This window comes from Panthera tigris, chromosome F3 (assembly GCF_018350195.1).
Source record: "Panthera tigris isolate Pti1 chromosome F3, P.tigris_Pti1_mat1.1, whole genome shotgun sequence".
NCBI lineage: Eukaryota > Metazoa > Chordata > Mammalia > Carnivora > Felidae > Panthera > Panthera tigris.
The window spans coordinates 13,842,302-13,857,037 of NC_056678.1; positions in this window are offsets into that span (position 1 = coordinate 13,842,302).

Genomic DNA, 14,736 nt, shown 5'->3' on the forward strand with positions numbered 1-14,736 from the left:
TCTTTATATGTTTATCTTTGGATCTAAGATTTATCATGGATGTACACAATTTTTTCACAGTATAATTTTACTTTTTTTGAATTCTACCATTTATTTTTTAATATGAAATTTATTGTCAAATTGGTTTCCATACAACACCCAGTGCTCATCCCAACAGGTGTCCTCCTCAATGCCCGTCACCCAACCACCCCCTCCCTTCCACCCCCATCAACCCTCAGTTTATTCTCAGTTTTTAAGAGTCTCTTATGGTTTGGCTCTCTCCCTAACTTTTTTTTTCTTCCCTTCCCCTATGGTCTTCTGTTAAGTTTCTCAGGATCCACATAAAAGTGAAAACATATGGTATCTGTCTTTCTCTGTATGACTTATTTCACTTAGCATAACACTCTCCAGTTCCATCCACATTGCTACAAAAGGCCATATTTCATTCTTTCTCATTGCCAAGTAGAAACTGATGAATGGATAAAGAAATTGTGGTTTATATACACAATGGAATACTACTTGGCAATGAGAAAGGGGGAACACAATTTTAAATATCTCCCTTTCCCTAATTGTTTAAGGTAGCAAAGTAACATTCTGCTGTTAAGGTCTTCTCACAAGATGTGGAATATTCTCAAATGTTCCCAAGTGAAACAGAACTTTTCTTAAAACCGTGTGGCCTCAATAGAATCAAATAACTAAAAATTAAATATAGCCCATGGAGGGTGGCTCAGTTGGTTAAGCATCTGACTTAGGCTCAGGTCATGAACTCCAGGTATGGTGAGCCTGAGCCCCACATCGGTCTGTCTGCTGTCAGCGCAGAGCTCGCTTCAGTCCTCTGTTTCCCTCCTCTGCCCCTGCTCCGCCTCTCACATGTTCTCTCTCTCTCTCGCTCTCTCAAAAATAAATAACCATTTTTAAAAAATTAAATATAGCCCATAGAATTTATGTTATTTGGTGTTATCAATGCTATTACATGAAATAAATTGAAGATAAAATTGATATAATCCAACTTCTGTTATTCTTCCTCATATGATTATTTAAATTTATGTAAACATCGGGGCACCTGGGTGGCTCAGTCAGTTAAGCGTCCAACTTTGGCTCAGGACAAGGTCTCGTGGTTTGTGAGTTCGAGCCCCGCGTTGGGCTCTGTGCTGGCAGCTCAGAGCCTGGAGCCTGCTTTGGATTCTGTGTTTCCCTCTCTCTCTGTCCCTCCCCCACTCACAGTCTGTCCCTCTCTGTCTCTCAGAAATTAATAAACGTTAAAAAAAATTTTTTTTAATTTATGTAAATACCAAGGGCTCATAAAGAATACAATATTCTTCCTAAGCTAATGTAGCCAACATGTTCCCTAAATGATGCTATTAACGTCAATCGACTTCCGTACTAAATTGGACTATTGCCAATGTCTTACTTCTATACATAACAGTAAGGATCTTCAATCATTCATTTTTGCATGCTTTACTGACAAAATTAAATATATATTTATACCTCAACAGACATACAATCTGAACATATGGAGCCAAAAGATCTTTTACTCCCAGTTGTATCTCAAATTTCTTACCAGGACTTAAAAGTGCATAGTCAGATATTAAAAATACAACCAGGGGTGCATGGGTGGCTCAGTTGGTTAAGCATCTGACTTGATTTTGGCTCAGCTCATGATTTCTGGGTTCATGGGACTGAGCCCCACATCAGGCTCTGTGCTGACAGCATGGAGCCTGCTTGGGATTCTCTCTCTCTCTCTCTCTCTCTCTCTCTCTGTCTCTCTCAAAAACAAATGCACTTAAAAAAATACAACCAGCTAAAAATTGTCTTTGTGCAGCTATGCTGCTCAGATCTGAAGCTAATCTGCATGATCACACCCAGTTTTCAGGATGGGAGGAAGGACTTTGAAGCGGACTTTTGGCTCTTCAGCCTTCTAGAGATTTCAAGCTTAACCAAATACCGAGGCCAAAGCCAAACTTCAGTGTATACATCTGCCAATCTTCTCCTCATTCCTCTGTTCCTTCCTTGCTCTTTCCTCTGTATCTTCCTCTTCTTTCTTGTTATTATTCTTACTTCTCTCTCCCTTTTTCTTTCTCTAACTTCTTTGTCTTCCTTTGTCCTCTTTGTTCTTTCTTTTGCCTTCTCCTCTAGCAGGAATGATCAGAGGTGGGAATATTCGCTTTGAAGGACTCTTGGATCTTCTGGGATGGTGTCCCAGATGCTACCCCAAGTGGTCTTTCAAAAAATGAGCATTAGGGGCACCTGGGTGGCTCAGTCGGTTAAGCATCCGACTTCGGCTCAGGTCACGATCTCACGGTCGGTGAGTTCGAGCCCCGCGTCGGGCCAGGGGCTGATGGCTCGGAGCCTGCTTCCGATTCTGTGTCTCCCTCTCTCTCTGCCCCTCCCCCATTCATGCTCTGTCTCTCTCTGTCTCAAAAATAAATAAACGTTAAAAAAAAATTAAAAAAAAAAAAGTGAGCATATTCCCCCAGATGCAACTATCTAACCAAATTCAACATCACATGAGACCTAACCTCACCATTCATTCCAGTCACTGCTCAAATGCCGATCTGTATAAAAATACAATCCTTTGTCACTCTCTGCCTCCTGTCCTGTGTTTTTCCTTGTGGCATCTGACACAGTCACTTTGTGTTTGTGAGTGGTCTGTCCCCTCACTAGAAGCCAGCTCTGTGAGGGCAGAAACATTTTGTCCATGGCTGTTCCCCCAGTGCTTGGAACAGTATCTGGCACCTAGAAAGCAGCCAATAAATATTAGCTATTCTCTTTGAAAACAGGTGTTATTCAGTCTCAGTCAAAAGTTCCAGACACAAAGCATTTAAGGGTAAGGGGATAAGAAACTGTTTTGCTAGGGGTTGCTCCTTTAAAATGTTATTATTATTCAGGTACGGCAAAGCCAACAGATCAGGAGATGATGGGTTGTTAATACTCACAGATTCCAAGAACAGGAGGCATGCCACACTACATGAGTCTACACAGGAGTCACCGGGGTCAGACAGGAGGCAGAGGGAAGGGAAAACATGGGTAAAAGGCTTTATTGGGGTTTTTTTGTTTCCTTAGGTTTTTTTCAACAAACATAAGTATTATTATTTCTGTGAGTATTATTTTTTCTGTAAGAAGGAGCAGGGGAGGCAAGGTAAGCAGGTTTAGGACTGGCTGGTTTGAGTAATGTGAACAGACTCTAGGCTGTGGGGGATACCCCAGTTGTCTGGTACCTGGAGTGTGAGAGCCAGCAGAAGAAGGGTTGTGGGCATGGGCTCTGGATTGGTTGCTTTGCTTATGAAAGTCACATGCCCTGGGCCAGGTGAGATTTTGCTCTCTCTAAAGATTAGCTTGCCCTGGGAAAAGCAAGCTAGCCTGACACAGCTAGCAAGTCTCCAAGATTAAAAGCATCAGAGATTCTGAGCATCTCTGCTCAGAATGGGGAGCAACTGGATGGCTCAGTCGGTTAAGCATCCAACTTCACCTCAGGTCATGATCTCACAGTTCATGAGTTCGAGCCTCACGTCGGGCTCTCTGCTGTCAGCACAGAGACCGCTTTGGATCCTCTGTCTCCCTCTCTCTCTCTCTGCCCCTACCCTGATTACACTCTCTCTCTCTCAAAAATAAGTAAACATTTTTTTTAAATACAAAATAAATAAATATTTTTTTAAAAATTTAAAAAGGGGCATCTGGGTGGCTCAGTTGGTTAAGCATCCAACTTCAGCTCAGGTCATGATCTCATGGCTTCTGAGTTCGAGCCCCATGTGGGGCTCTGTGCTGACAGCTCAGAGCCTGGAGTCTGCTTCAGGTTCTGTGTCTCCCTCTCTCTTGGCTCTCCCCTGCTTGTGCTGTCTCTCTTTCTCTCTCTCTCTCTCTCAAAAAGAAATAAACATTAAATTTTTTAATAAAAAATAAAAATGAAAAAAATACAGACTAAAAAGACATGATTAATACAATGGTCAAATCTTCCCTGGGTTGGAGCTGGAAGGGGGAGGCAAGAGTCAGACCTAGAGAAGGGAGACCTAGAGAAGGAAAGACCTGGAGGAGGGAGAACTAGAGAAGGGAGAGCTAGAGAAGGAAAGATCTAGAGAAGGGAGAGCTAGAGAAGGGGAGACCTAGAAAAGGGAGACCTAGAGAAGGAAAGACCTAGAGAAGGGAAGACCTAGAGAAGGGAGAACTAGAGAAGGAAGAACTAGAGAAGGAAAGACCTAGAGAAGGGAGAACTAGAGAAGGGAGACCTAAAGAAGGAAAGACCTAGAGAAGGGAGACCTAGAGAAGGGAAGACCTAGAGAAGGGGAGACCTAGAGAAGGGAGACCAGGAGAAGGGAGACCCAGAGAAGGAAAGACCTAGAGAAGGGAGACACAGAGAAGGAAGAACTAGAGAAGGAAAGACCTAGAGAAGGGAGAACTAGAGAAGGAAGAACTAGAGAAGGAAAGACCTAGAGAAGGGAGAACTAGAGAAGGGAGACCTAAAGAAGGAAAGACCTAGAAAAGGGAGACCTAGACAAGGGAGAGCTAGAGAAGGGGAGACCTAGAGAAGGGAGACCAGGAGAAGGGAGACCCAGAGAAGGAAAGACCTAGAGAAGGGAGACACAGAGAAAGAAGAACTAGAGAAGGAAAGACCTAGAGAAGGAAAGACCTAGAGAAGGGAGAACTAGAGAAGGGAGACCTAGAGAAGGAAAGACCTAGAGAAGGGAGAACTAGAGAAGGGAGACCTAGAGAAGGAAAGACCTAGAGAAGGGAGAACTAGAGAAGGTAGACCCAGAGAAGGGAGACCTAGAGAAGGGGAGACCTAGAGAAGGGGAGACCTAAAGAAGGGAGACCAGGAGAAAGGAGGCCCAGAGAAGGAAAGATCTAGAGAAAGAAAGACCTAGAGAAGGGAGACGTAGGGAAGGGAGACCTAGAGAAGGAAAGACCTAGAGAAGGGAGAACTAGAGAAGGGGAGACCTAAAGAAGGAAAGACCTAAAAAAGGGAGACCTAGAGAAGGGAAACCTAGCGAAGGGAGCGCTAGAGAAGGGGAGACCTAGAGAAGGGTGACCAGGAGAAAGGAGACCCAGAGAAAGAAAGATCTAGAGAAAGAAAGACCTAGAGAAGGGAGACCTAGGGAAGGGAGACCTAGAGAAGGAAAGCCCTAGAGAAGGGAGAACTAGAGAAGGAACACCTAAAGAAGGAAAGACCTAAAGAAGGGAGACCTAGAGAAGGGAGAGCTAGAGAAGGGGAGACCTAGAGAAGGGAGACCAAGAGAAGGGAGACCCAGAGAAGGAAAGACCTGGAGAAGGGAGACCTAGGAAAGGGAGACCTAGAGAAGGAAAGACCTAGAGAATGGAGAACTAGAGAAGGCAGACCTAAAGAAGGAAAGATGTAGAGAAGGGAGACCTAGAGAAGGGAGAGCTACAGAAGGGGAGCTAGACAAGGGAGACCAGGAAAAGGGAGACCCAGAGAAGGAAAGACCTAGAGAAGGGAGAACAAGAGAAGGGAGACCTAGAGAAGGGAGACCAGGATAAGGGAGACACAGAGAAGGAAAGATCTAGAGAAAGAAAGACCTAGGGAAGGAAGACCCAGGGAAGGGAGACCTAGAGAAGGAAAGGATTCCTTTTAGCCAAATGACAGGGACTGAAGTGAAATGGCAGAGTCAGCTCCCTGGAGCCTAGGGTGGTGGCAAAGGCCATCAGAGGGCTGGAGCAGTTGACGACAAGAGTCTGGGAAACCCCTGATGTCTGTCTTAAAACTAGGAGATTTAGTAGAAATCCATCTGCTCTCAAGACAATTAGTTAAAAGGTAAACATCTAACACTGGCCTTTCACACATGGGTTATTTTGTTACTCCAAGTGAAAGGTCTTGCAAAACTATGTGTATTTAAGCATTTTTATCTATAAAATTAATTTTCATCTATTTGAATAAAATATATATACACAAAGTCCTTTCGTCAGGATATTTTCCCTGAGTGTTTTAATTCATTTCAATTAATTTTAATTCAATTTCAATTAATTTTGCCTATTCTATAGTGCTTTTTTTTATGTTTATTTATTTTTGAGATGGGGAAGGGCAGGTGAAGCAGGCTCCACCCTGTCAGCACAGAGCCCGATGTGGGGCTCGAACTCACTAACCACGAAATCACGACCTGAACTGAAGTTGGATGCTTAACTGACTGAAACACCCAGGTGACCCTATTCTGTAGGGCTTACTAACAAATTGGAAACATCTCAATCATCTATAATAAGGAATTAAGTGTCCTCTGTGTCCCCCATATCTCTGGGATACTGCATTCTGCCCTCCAAGTGACCACTTTATTACCATTGTTGCCTGCCGAGGCCAAAAAGAAGCCTCTGGTGGCCAAGGTTTGTACTTTAAAAAAACACAAAAGTAATTTTTTTCAAGTCATGTGTGCCACATACACTCAGGAAGCTCTTTGTGGGATAAACGCTTTCTTGTTTTCATGGAATTTATAGCTGGGAGGTGAGAACAGACATTGACAAGTTTATATTTACATTTACTCCTTTTCAGGAGGCTTACACTTTTGAGCAATAAACAGTTGTTATTTTTAGCTACTGTTTTATTTCTCTTCGAATAAATCTTCTGATTCTGCAGGCCTGTGAATTACTATGTGATAATCTAAAGATAGTCTTAATCAGATGTGACATTTTATTAAAATTTTTGAAAAGTCAGCTAGCTGCCATTCCTAGCAACAATGGCAGCAACAAGATTAACAATGTTTTGGTGCGCCTGGGTGGCTCAGTTGGTTAAGTGTCCGACTTCGGCTCACGGCATGATCTCGTGGTTCATGAGTTCGAGCTTCACGTCAGGCTCTGTGCTGACAGCTCAGAGCCTGGAGCCTGTTTCGGATTCTATATCTCCCTCTCTCTCTGCCCCTCCCTCATTCACACTGTGTCTCTCTCTTTCTCAAGAATAAATAAATGTTAATTTTTTTTAAATGACAATGTTTCATTAATAAATTCTCTTTTCCGGCCTCTTAGACCAGTTCCCCGAACATTCATTGGTAGCCTATTATGGCTGAGTCACCATGCTAGACATTAGGACAAAAAAGCAGAGTTAGGAATGGTCCCTGTTGGCTCAGTGGGTTGAGTGTCCCACTGTTGATTTTGGCTCAAGTCATGATCCCAGGATCGTGGGATTGAGCCCCACCTTGGGCTCCATGCTGAGCATGGAGCCTACTTGGGATTTTCTCTCTCTCTCTTTCCTTTTGTCTGTCTCCCCCACTCATGTGGTCTCTTTCTCTCTCTCTAATAAATAAAGTTCAATTAAAAAAACAAAAACAAAAGAATGGTCCCTATCTTCAGTCAGTTACAGTCTGCAGTGTAACAGGGAACTGAAAAATATCTAACTTTGCTTTGAGTAAGCAATAACTTTTTCATAAAAATCCAGTCTCTGTACCCTCAATTACCCAAGATTTTTAGAAATTACTTGTACCTGTTACCATCTTCGATTTAATTAAAGTATTAAAGCTTAATTAATCCTCAGAATAATACCCTGACATGGGTCTTATCACCAGGCCCTCTCAGAGGTCATGAGAAGCTGGAGACTTTTTTTTCTACCAGAATATTTTTTTAATGAAGAAAGGTCAGAAAATTATAAAAATTACAATTTATTTTAAATATTTATGTAGGACAAAGTAAAACTTTGAAACAAAAAATATGATGCAATATTGCATTATATTGTATGTATATTTGCAAGATGACCTTTGGTTCTATTATGGTGAATCTGTGCCTGCACATTTAATCTTGTCTGGAGAGGAGATCCAAAGTAGAAATGCAAGGCCCTTTAGGGAATACAAGTCTGGGCCAAGTGGCGTCTCTGCTCAAGATGTTAGAATCAGCACAATTCAATGCAATGCCCCATTTCAACAGCAAGAATCTTGCAAAAGGTTATCTTGCATGTATACAAAACAATAGAAAGTCCAACTCACTGACATTGATAAATAACTCTAGATCCATAAGTCCACCTCTTTGCATTGGTATCCAGAAGTGACTGGGAATAGATAGGAGACTCTCCCTTCCTTTTCTGAATCATTTATGAAACAACTTGTGAATTCACTAGGTTTATACCTACCACTGCCTAAATGGTATCTTTTCTTGGATGCGGATAGGCATCGAAACATAAAACCTATCTAGCCAAACTTCCCACCACCACGCACACACATGTGTACACAAACTTGTGTCTTCCTTAGCCTTATTCATTCTGGTAATGAGACCTCTAGATACACAGCTTCTCAAGCCCAAACCCCAGGCATACTCCTTCATTTCTTTCTTTGCCTCATGTATTAGTTTGCTAGCATGGCCATAACAAAATGCCACAGACTAAGTGACTTAAACAACAGAAATGTATTTTCCCACACTCCTGGAAGTTTCAGGTCCAATATCTAGGTATCAGCAGGGTTGTTTTCTTCTGAGACCTCTCTCTCCTTGGCTTGTGGATGATGACTTTTTCCGTCCTGTGTCTTCACGTGGTCCTTCCGCTGTGTGTGTTTGTATCCAGATTGCCTCTCCTTATAAGGACATCAGTCATATTGAATTAGGCCCACCCTAAGATGCCATTTTAAGTCAATCACTTCTTTACATACCCTATTTCCAAATACAGTCACATTCTAAATACTACATGTTAGAGCATCAATACAGAAATTTGGGTGGGGGGAACACAATTCATCCCATAACACCTCACCACCTTTCTCAAGCACAAATAGGATCTTGTCACCACCATGCTAAACCCTTACAATGGTTAACCATTGCAATTAGTATAAAATACAAAGTCCACCATGTCCTATAAGATCCCACATTACCTTCAACCCCATTGGATACCTTTCTCCTCCTTTTCCATATTCCCATGAGACTGGCCCTCTTTCACACTAAACTCACTCTTTATTGAGAGCAATTACATTCGTTCTCTCTCTCTCTCTCTGCTTGAAATGCTTTATCCCAAGATCTCTGCACAGCTAGCACTTTCTTATATGCAAATCTCAATTTACAGAGGACAACCCCAAAAATGAGACAAAGGAGATGCCTTCCTGGCCACCCAGTTTACATCAGCACAACCCTCTCTCAAATCATCCTATTTTTGTCCTTCATGGAACTTTTGTTTCTGAAGTCATCTTATTCATTTTTTTCACTTTTGTTATCTATCATCCCCTTTCTCACCCCTAACTGGGATATAAACATAAATATTGCCTATTTTATGCTTCACTATATCTTCAGTGATATATCCTCAATGTGCCTTGCATAGTGGACACTTACTGAATATTTATTAAAGTAATCAACAAATCTGCATGTATACTGACATTTCATGTAAGCATACATTTAATATATGTTCTTAACTCATATTAACTTTTAAAAATTTATTTAGTATGTTCCTTTTAATGTCATTTTATTCAGTAAAATAAATAATATTGTTCATTACTTACTTACCTTCAAATTGTGAAATATTCATTATATAAAATGATACATCCATTGGAGTTTGGGTAAACAATATAAATTTACTTTTATTGCTCCTAAGTATTATGGTCGCCTTGTATCAAGACTGGTATCAAAACCAACCTATCATAACAACTTATGTCAATAATTAATATTAAATCAATAAATCTTATGTCTTTTGAAGCACCTTCTTCTAATATCCAATCTACTATTCTTTTTTGTTTGTTTATTTATTCTTGAGAGAAATAAAGCATGAGTCGGGGAGGGGGAGAAAGAGTAAGACAGAGAATGCCAAGCAGGCTTTGCACTCTCAGCACAGAGCCCAATGTGGGGTTCAAACCTATGAACTGTGAGATCATGACCTGAGCTGAAACCAAGTGTCGGGCATTTAACCAACTGAGCCATCCAGGTGCTCCCAATCTACTATTCTTGAAAAAAAGACTTAAAATATGCCAGGTGAAAGACCAGGTTAAAGTCAAATTTGCACTGTACTTAATACATTCACATTTATAAGAGTAATTGGGGGGGGTGGGTATCTGGGTGGCTCAGTTGGTTAAGTGTCTGACTCGATTTCAGCTCAGGTCATGATCTCACAGTTCATGAGTTTGACCCCTGCATCAGGCTCTGTGCTGACAACATGGGGCCTGCTTGGGATTCTCTCTCATCCTCTCTCTCTGCCCCTACCCTACTCACTCTCTCTCTCAAAATAAATAATTAAAACTAAAACAAAATTTTTTAATAAATTAAAACTAATGGGAATACTTAAAAGACATAAGCAGTTATATTCTTGAAAACAATGCTTTTTGTTACAGTTATTCCAATCAAAGATATTACTCATTTTGAAATTTCAAAATCCTTGGGGATTAAAAGTCAACTAATGAAAAGAAACACATGCTACTAAGTCATGTGGCAAATTGACTTGCCGCATGAAGTCCAGAGGTACATGGTTAGCCTGCTTCACTATTATCACCATCTCTAGAAGATAACATGTTCTTGAAGGCCACACACTGCTCTCCAAGCACCTTCTTCTTGACCTTATCACCCTTTTGTCAAGAACAGCATATAGACTTCAAGCTGTATTACAAACTGTAATCATCAAGAGAGAAAGGTACTGGCACAAAAACAGACACTCAGATCAATGGAACAGAATAGAGAACCCAGAAATGGACCCACAAACGTATGACCAACTAATCTTGGACAAACCAGGAAAGAATATCCAATGAAATAAAGACAGTCTCTTCAGCAAGTGGTGCTGGGAAAACTGGACAGCGACATGCAGAAAAATGAACCTGGACCACTTTCTAACACCATACGCAAAAATAAACTCAAAATGAATGAAAGACCTAAATGTAAGACAGGAAGCCATCAAAATCCTTGAGGAGAAAGCAGGCAAAAACCTCTTTGATCTTGGCCGTGCAACTTCTTACTCAACGCATCTCTGGAGGCAAGGGAAACAAAAGCAAAAATGAACTATTTGGACCTCATCAAAATAAAAACTTTTGCACAGTGAAGGAAACAATCAGCAAAACTAAAGGCAATTGATGGAATGGAAGAAGATATTTGCAAATGATCAGATAAAGGGTTAGTATCAGATAAAGGGTTAGTATCTAAAATCTATAAAGAACTTATCAAACTCAACACTCAAGAAATAAATAATCCAGTGAAGAAATGGGCAAAAGACATGAATAAACACTTCCCCAAAGAAGACATCCGGATGGCCAACAGACACATGAAAAAATGCTCAACATTACTCATCATCAGGGAAATACAAATCAAAACCACAGAGGGGAGTCAAGATGGCAGAACAGCATGGAAGTTTTTTGTGTGTCTCACGTCCATGAAATATAGTCAGACCAACACAAAACCATCCTGCACACCTAGAAAACTGATCTGAATATTAACACAACAGTCTGCACAACCTGAACCACAGAACTCAGCAGATACACAGTGCAGAGAGGTGAGCTTGGGGAGAGAGAAGCCGTGAAGGGCAAGGAGCCACTGTTGTGGGCAAAGAGAACAGAGACTTGGGGGAGAATATGGGAAAAGCACTCCACCCCAAAAGCAGCTGGAGAGAAAGTGGAAAATTGGAAACAACCACAGGGACTAAACTAAAAAGGGAGAAAGAACAAAGGAGAGGGTTTAAATTCCATTAAGACTGTAAACAAGGAGAGTGCAGAGTCTGCAACTCTGCAGCTCGATACCTGGCAGTGCTCTGGTGGAAAGGGCAAATCCCCAGAAGAAGAGTGGGATCCGGGAGGCTCTTGGGCCACACAGGGAAAAGCGGTTGCACTCCTGGAAGGACATTTGCTAGACACTGTTGAGACCACCTGGTCCCAGCAGACCCTAGAGAACGGCCACATTCGCTGGTGCTGGAACAAGGTTGTTAAGGGTGAAGCCTGGTGCCAGATGTGCGTTGATTTTCCATAATCCCTGAAATGCTGCTGCTACACTATCTTGTGAACTTTTTCTGGGGTGGGCTGGCACTTGGCCACAGTCTCGGGGCACCGGCAGCAGCAGGGTCCAGCAAGCATTCCTGGGTGCAGCGGGCATTTGGCCATTGCTCAGTGAGACCCTCCCACAGAGGGGCAGAACAGATCAAAGCCGCAGTCCTTCAGAAGTAAGGGGCCAGGGAAAACAGCCGCATCTGAGACAAAACTCAGGAGAGAAGTACTGCCTGGAGCTTGGTCAGGGATAGTGAAAAAGCAGGCAATGGACAAAAGCTGAAGACACAGGACGGTGCGCAATTGCTGATTGGGAAGAACAGAGTTCCGATACTAGAGACTGGGTAGCTGGGTGACGCCATTTTCACTGCTCCCATGCATGCGCACACCCACCTAAAAGTGCTACTAAAACCCATCCCAGTAGGCTAAGCAGTGCCATCTAGTGGAGAACAGAGCCATTACACTGAGCTCTGCCCAACTGGGCCAACCTCTCTCTTCAAGAACACAAGTCTCACCGCCTGGTTAGTTTATGGACTATAAAGCGCTTCATAGTCTGACTTCTAGGGGAAAATGAGGTAATTTCAGTCCTATTTCAATCTCTTGGCAGGTCCATCTATTCAATTTTCTTTCCTTTTTTCCCCTCTTTTTCACTTTTCTTTTTCTTGAATATGGAAAGGGAAAATATTCATTTTTATTTTCAATTTTTATGAAAATATTTTTCTTTAATGTTTTGAAATATATTTTTACTTTTGTGTAATTTTTTCAAATTCTATTTTACTTCCATCATATTATTTTAGTCTACTTCAGTGTATTCATTTTTTCAAACTTTCAAACGATTTCCTTTTTTTCTTTTTTCTTTTTCATTTCTTTTCTTTTTCTTGAATACAGAAAGAGAAAAACGTCATTTTTATTTTCAATTTCTATTAAAAGTATTTTTCTTTAATTTTTTTCTACTATAGTCTTTATTTTTGTGTAATTTTTTTTAAATTCTATTTTACTCCCATCATTTCATTTTAGTCTACTTCAGCGTATTCATTTTCTCAAATTCTCAAATGATTTCCTTGCTGCCCCCTTTTTTTTCTCTAATCTATCAAACCACTTTCAACACCCAGACCAAAACACACCTAGGATCTAGCATCATTTATTCAATTTTGTGTGTGTGTGTGTTTAATTTTTAATTTTAATTTTTTAATTTTAATTTTTTTATTTTAATTTTTCTACCTCATTAAATCCTTTTCTCCCTTCAAAATGAGGAAATGAAGGAATTCATCCCAAAAGAAAGAGCCAGAAGAAATGAAAGCCAGGGACTTAAACAACACAGACACAAAGAAGATGTCTGAACCAGAATTTAGCATCACGATAGTAAGAATACTAGCTGGAGTCGAAAATAGATTAGAATCCCTTTCTTCAGAGAAAAAAGAAGTAAAAACTACTCAGAATGAAATAAAAAATGCTATAACTGACCTGCAATCACGGATGGATGCCACAGCGGCAAGGATGGATGAGGCACAACACAAAATCAGTGATATAAAGGACAAACTTACGGAGAATAATGAAGCAAAAAAAAAAAAAAAGAGGGAGATTAAGGCAAAAGAGCACGATTTAAGAATTAGAGAGAATTTAAGAATCAGTGACTCATTAAAAAGGAACAACATCAGAATCATAGGGGTCCCAGAAGAGAAAGAGAGAGAAATAGGGGTAGAAGGGTTATGTGAGCAAATATTAGCAGAAAACTTTCCTAACCTGGGGAAAGACACAGACATCAAAATCCAGGAAGTACAGAGGACCCCCATTAGATTCAACAAAAACCGACCATCAACAAGGCATACCATACTCAAATTCACAAAATACTCAGGCAAGGAGAGAATCATGAAAGCAGCAAGGGAAAAAAATCCTTAACCCACCAGGGAAGACAGATCAGGTTTGCAGCAGACCTATCCACAGAAACTTGGCAGGCCAGAAAGGAGTGGCAGGATATATTCAGTGTGCTGAATCAGAAAAATATGCAGCCAAGAATTCTTTATCCAGCAGGCTGTCATTCAAAATAGAAGGAGAGATAAAAAGTTTCCCAGACAAACAAAAATTAAAGGAGTTTGTGACCATTAAACCAGCCCTGCAAGAAATTTTAAGGGGGACTCTCTGAGGGGAGAAAAGAGGAAAAAATAAATACATACATACATACATAATACATACATACACACATACAAAAAGCAACAAAGATTAGAAAGGACCAGAGAACACCACCAGAAACTCCAACTCTACAAGGATCATAATGGCAATAAATTCATACCTTTCAGTGCTCACTCTAAACGTCAATGGACTCAATGCTTCAATAAAAAGACATAGGGTAACAGAATGGATAAGAAAACAAGATCCATCTATATGCTGTTTACAAGACACCCGCTTTAGACTTAAAGACACCTTCAGATTGAAAATAAGGGGATGGAGAACCATCTATCATGCTAATGGTCAACAAAAGGAAGCTGGAGTAGCCATACTTATATCAGACAACCTAGACTTTAAAATAAAGACTATATCAAGAGATGCAGAAGATATCATAATCAAGGAGTCTATCCACCAAGAAGACCTAACAACTGTAAACATTTATGCGCCAAATGTGAGAGCACCCAAATATATAAATCAATTAATCACAAACATAGAGAAACTCATTGATAGCAATACCATAATAGTAGGAGACTTCAACACCCCACTCACAGCAATGGACAGATTATCTAATCAAAAAATCAACAAGGAAACAATGGCTTTGAATGACACACTGGACCAGATGGACTTAACAGATATATTCAGAACATTTCATCCTAAAGCAGCAGAATATACATTCTTCTCCAGTGCACATGGAACGTTCTCCAGAATAGACCATATACTGGGACACAAATCAGCCTTCAGC